The following is a 6,000-nucleotide window of genomic DNA, read 5'->3' as shown; positions in this document are numbered from 1 at the left end:
GACACTATGGGGATTATGTACCACGAAATCTGCCTCTTCCTTACAAGCCAGAGCCTGTTCCGAAGTCCCCGGACACGTGGGCATGCAACCTGTTTGGGAATAAGGAGGTGTGCAGATGGAAAGAGATGGGAGGCTTCTCTGCTCTTACAAACCCCTTGATGATATACAGACAGGAGTAGTAATTTTAAACCGATTGAAAGTTGAAGCACTCTTTGATTCCGGCAGCAACATTTCTATTGTTGATCGCCAATATGTCCTACCGCGACAATGGGCAAAATTAAAGACCAGTATAATTTGTATACACAGAGAAATCTGCCATTATAAAACCGCCCTATGTTTCAACAGTCATGGAGGATCATGTAAAAAATTCCCTGTAGCGGTCCTCCCGAATCCACCTTTCTTAGCGATCCTGGGGCGAGATTTGTTTTATAATAAATGCTGTATAGTGTATATAGTAGTATATTTTTTCTTTCACTTGTGATGCTCCAGCTTGTACTTTTGTAAAACATGTGAAGGCCCACAATGTTTATTCTGGGTGTGATAAATGTTATCAGGAAGGCTAGTGGAAATGAAAGATGACATATCCCCCCATAAATGTGAAACTTAGGACAGACTCAGATTGCGTAGTGATGGACGATAAGGAGTATCATTTGTATCAAAAATTAAGTGTATTGGCAGGTTGTGTGACAATGATGTTCTCCATTGACTACATGCACCTTTGCTGTCTTGGAGTTACAAGAAAATTGTTGTACTTATTGTTAATAAAAGGAAAAGATTAGCTAATAGGCTATCTTTTCTAATGTCTGAGTGTGACACCATAAATTTAATTGCAAGCAAAGAGGTCTGTTAGAGATTGATCACTGGAAGGCAGCATAGCTGCGGTCTTTTACTGTATATTGTACTAGCAAAATACCCGCGCTTCGCAGCAACGACGTACTGCCTTAAAATTTTTATTAAGAAGAAAAGTAAACCTTTTTAAACTGAGGGAATATATACCAATAATTATTTGTTAAGGATCTCTTTGTGTACCACGTTGAAATATGACCAAGCTGTGCGCTGAGCTTACTCTTGAGCATCCAACGTACAGTTTGCCATGTGAAAAGCAATCTTGCCTCAAATCTCACAGCTTGGATTGATGCTGTCATAATAGGTTTGAGTTTCATGGTTTGTTTCAATTACGACAGTATTTGCAGGACTTGTTGTGTTGAAGTGACATTCGGCATCTGTCAAACGTTGTAAGCATACAACCGGTTTCATTGATGACTTTGCATCCAGCTTTTGAGAGTTTAAACATTCATAAACATCAAAGTGACCACTACTGAAATTGTCACTTGTGAATCTAAGATGTTTAAGAGGCATTGATGGTTGTCCAAAGGTGTAAAATATCTGGCCATTTTGGTACACTTGAAAGCGACAACCGAACAATTCAGTGGCAGCCATCAACTCACATGCAGAGCCATAGGTGATGGGCTTAAGCATTTCACTCTTATAGTGCTCCTGTGTAGTATAATTATCTCCTGTACCGTCATCAGTCCACACCTTGAACCTGTCCCAGTCATTCAATGCATAAGACATAGTGTTCCTCCGGATATCAAGAGTGAGCCTGATATGGCCGTGCAATATGTAACACAGAGAATGGAAAAAGCAGGTGCCATCTCCGGGCATGGAAACCACTCGGTAAGTGACAGTTCTTTGATCAATGGTGATTACCTCGATAGACATGTTAATGGGGGTACGGTTGGAACGATAAAGGAAATGGGTACCTGAACGATGTAAAGCAAGTCTAAAATACCTACACTATAACTATAATCGTAATAAACAAACAATAAAACAGGGGAGAAGCTGTGGATCAAATAAAAAGGCTGCAGTTATCAGCAGGGAGACGTGAATCCCGTGGCGAAGCAAGGAAGGGAATAAAGAGAACGGAGTGACGGGCAGCCTTATATAGGCAGGCAGCCAACAACGTGGGAGGCATTGGGATGGAGGACCCAATGCCGCCTCACACGACGACCGAGCTGCAGGCTACGGACGTATATATGTACGTAAGTAGGATTCAGTTAGCGTTGGGAACCTGCGTACCAAATTTCTTGAAGATGGGCCCATAAGTAACAAAGACCATTGGAAAGTTCAATATGGCGGCCGACAGTGGCGTCATACCACTGAAATAAGTATGTACATTGGTTTCGGTTAGCGCAGGGAAGCCGCCTACTGAATTTCGTGAAGATGGGGCCATAAATAAGAAAGTTTAACATGGCAGATGTTGTCTACCATTATGACCGTTACACGTAGAATTTCGAAATGAAACCTGCTTAACTTTTGTAAGCAACCTGTAGTGAATGAGCCTGCCTAATTTCAGCCTTCTACCTACACGGGAAGTTGGAGAATTAGTGATGAATGAGTCAGTGAGTCTGACATTGGAAAGTTTAATATGGCAGCCGACAGTGGCGTCATACCATCTAAATAAGTACATACATTGGTTTTGGTTAGTGCAGAGAAGCCGCCTACCAAATTTCGTGAAGATGGGGCCATAAATAAGAAAGTTCAACATGGCGGACATTGTGAACCGTTATGACCGTTACACGTAGAATTTTTAAATGAAACCTGCTTAACTTTTGTAATTAACCTGTAGTGAACGAGCCTGCCTAATTTCAGCCTTCTACCTACACGGGAAGTTGGAGAATTAGTGATAAGTTAGTGAGTGAGTGAGTGAGTCAGTCAGTGAGGGCTTTGCCTTTTATTAGTATAGATTCTGAACCTATGGTGGTTAGGGAGTTATATGATAACTCATGCTATTGCATGTTGGCATGTTTTTGCTTCTGTCTCAGCGCTGCTGCCTCACAGTTAGGAGACCCGGGTCTGCTTCCCAGGTCCTCCCTCTCTGCATGAAGTTTGCATGTTCTCACTGTGTCTGCGTGGGTTTCCTCTGAGTACTCCAGTTTCCTCCCACAGTCCAAAGACATGCAGGTTAGGTTCTAAATTGTCCCTAGTGTGTACTTGGTGTGTGGGTGTGTGTGGGCTGTGGTTGGCCCTGCCCGGGGTTTGTTTCCTGCTTTGCTGGGATTGGCTCCAGCAGATCCCCTGTAGTTAGGTTGTAGCGGCTTGGATAATGGATGGATGGATGGAAAAGATCATTGTAAAAGCATATTTTCATCTAATTCTATTCATATATACAATGTCTTACATTAGTGAAATGGTACAGTGGTCTGTGGTGCCGTTTGAGACCAGAGGGACAGATATTGTGCCATATAGATAGCATGATGGTGAAAGCAAAAGTTGCTCCTGGCTACCATTTGAACATCAGAAACTTCTCAAAGCCATTAAAGAACATCATAATCCTGAGATATACTGGATCATCTATGAACATGTGCAACTTCTTATCACCAAGTTTGACATATTGTTGTGATTGCTAAAATTGAACTCTTTGCTTACTAAATGATTACATAGTATTTAATGCATTAAATTCAAATTTTGGGTTGAGAAAAAAAAAAAAACATCTTGAATTAACGATTTCTTGTTTATTTTTCTTACAGACACCTACGACCATGAAAAACATTGTGTGCACAAGTACAATGAGCAAAGGTTGACATGGAATCAGAAAGAAGGTTTGAAACATAAAAGAAAAGCAAGGTAAACTAAACAGAGAACTAGTTTTATTTTTCTCATTAGTGAATTTTTATAGCGTATAATTTTATTTTAAATAAAAAAAATGTAAAATAAGTATTTTTTCATGAATTCTGATATTGTAGGGAATGATATTAGGGTCAACCAAGTTTTCACTGCCTCCTTCAGATTTGCCACCAGGTGTGCTTAAATGGAAAATCAGTGTTGTGCCATTTAAGATTCAGGATTTTCTTTTAACATTATTGTGTAAGGAACAGTATACATCTATCCATCCATTATCCAACCCCCCAGGGGTCTGCTGGAGCCAATCCCAGCAAACACAGGACACAAGGCAGGAAACAAACCCCGGGCAGGGCGCCAGGCCACTGCAGGGCACACACACACACACACCAAGCACACACTAGGGACAATTTAGAATCGCCAATGACACCTAATCTACATGTCTTTGGACTGTGGGAGAAAACCGGAGCACACCCATGCAGACACAGGAAGAACATGCAAACTCCACACAGGGAGGGAGGACCCGGGAAGCAAACTCGGGTCTCCTAACTGCGAGGCAGCAGCGCTATCCACTGCGCCACCATGTCGCCTTAACCGCATACAATCTATACAAATTTTAAACAATCTCCAAGCAGAGGACCAGCATACTCGGGGACCAGCTTCAGTGAATCGGCCAAGAACAGGTATGTCTATAACAAATGCGCCATTGGACATTTGTAAGTATTTTGGGCGGCCTCATGCTCCTCATAAAACTAGAATATTTTCTCCAATACCCATCCTGGCTCTTGTTCACAACATATTTTATTTAATTCGCTCATGTTTTGTATTTTTAGAGCTATTTCAGAATTTTTATTTTACTTCTTTTACTCTCCAGAACTGGGGAATTGTATTCAGAGTTTTTGTAGCTATTGGTGTGTATAGCCTCCTTTTGGAGCTTATGTTATCAGGTATCATTCATTACCATTCTAAAGCACATCAAAACAGTTAGACTTGAAAACTGATTGGATATCTGTGACCTGTAAGTGATGCATATTTTACTTTTTTTTTTTTTAAGATTGACCTAGTGACCAGATGTAACGTAACATGCAGACATCTCTTGAAGCAAGAGTTAAAAAATTGGCTGTTTTCAGTGATTATAAACTCCAGTATAACTGCAAAATCAAATAGTATCTTGCATATGGAATGTTAAAACGGTATATAGATTAAACATTATGGTAATCCTTTAGTTCACTTTAAGGCCAGTATGTAAAATTTCGATTGCATAGGTAGTGGAAGACAAATAAAGTTTAGAACTTTTGTTTAAACATTTATGAAATGTCTGCTGTTTCAACTTTTTATTGAGAGATGAACCTCTCTAAGGTATAAAGTTATTGCAAAATGTTAAGATAATATAATGGAAAAGAATCATTTTTATATTACTGTGTGCATTTCAAGTCATGACCAGCCCATCCCAGCCTCAACATCTCTTCAGCTCATGAAAAGTAATCACATTAATTCAGTGAATGAGATGTAGGCATAAAGGACTGGTGTGTGTGTGTGTGTGTGTGTGTGTATATATAGGTTGAAGGGGTAACTTATTAGTTTAGTTCACAAGTGAGCACCTGTAAAAAATCTTATACATATATTTTATTGCTCCAGTTTAGTTACCCAGACTTGTATTAGCACTAGGGTTGATTTGGTACTAGAATTTTGGGTATGGTACAGTGTCTTTGTAAATCAAGAAACTATTCAAGAAGTCCACTCTAATAGTCTTAACTGAAGCATGTGACTTAAACTCTAATGCATATTTTTTTAAGTAACAGGTTTAGGAGATCAACATGCTGCATAGTAGACCAATCTCCTTACCTGTTATCGGAGAGTTTGACACAGGTATGCTCAGGAAAAATTATGTCACCGTGTTTGTTTTTCTAAAGTATTGAATGCTCTAAGAAAGACTTTTTGCAACTATTAAATAGTTCTTGGGCTACAGCATGACATAGAAGAATTCTGAGCAGATCTGGGAGAATCATGTGATGCTTCCTCCTAGTCTCCTGTAAGGCTGCCCCTTGATAGAAAAGAGGATTTCATGAAGGCAATGGTTGGAGGTGGAAATGCTGATGGAACTATTAGGAGGATGCTTAAAGAGGCGAAGACCAACAGGCTGGCCTGCACCTTTAAATGGGCAGGCAAAGGATATAAGCAGTCATTCAAGGAAATTAAAATCCAAAACAGTTTATTTGGTAAGTTTATGTAAATATTGTAAAATCATATAAACATACAGTATAACAAATATAATGGTTTCTAAATACTGATCATGCGCTCAACTAACTAATTTTTATGTTCACCATTTAAATATTTGTACTTTTACTCTTTTCTAGTTCCTTCTTCAGAGCCACTAAA

This window comes from Polypterus senegalus, chromosome 7, assembly GCF_016835505.1.
Source record: "Polypterus senegalus isolate Bchr_013 chromosome 7, ASM1683550v1, whole genome shotgun sequence".
In the NCBI taxonomy this organism is placed as follows: domain Eukaryota; kingdom Metazoa; phylum Chordata; class Cladistia; order Polypteriformes; family Polypteridae; genus Polypterus; species Polypterus senegalus.
This window is presented reverse-complemented; position numbering follows the sequence as displayed.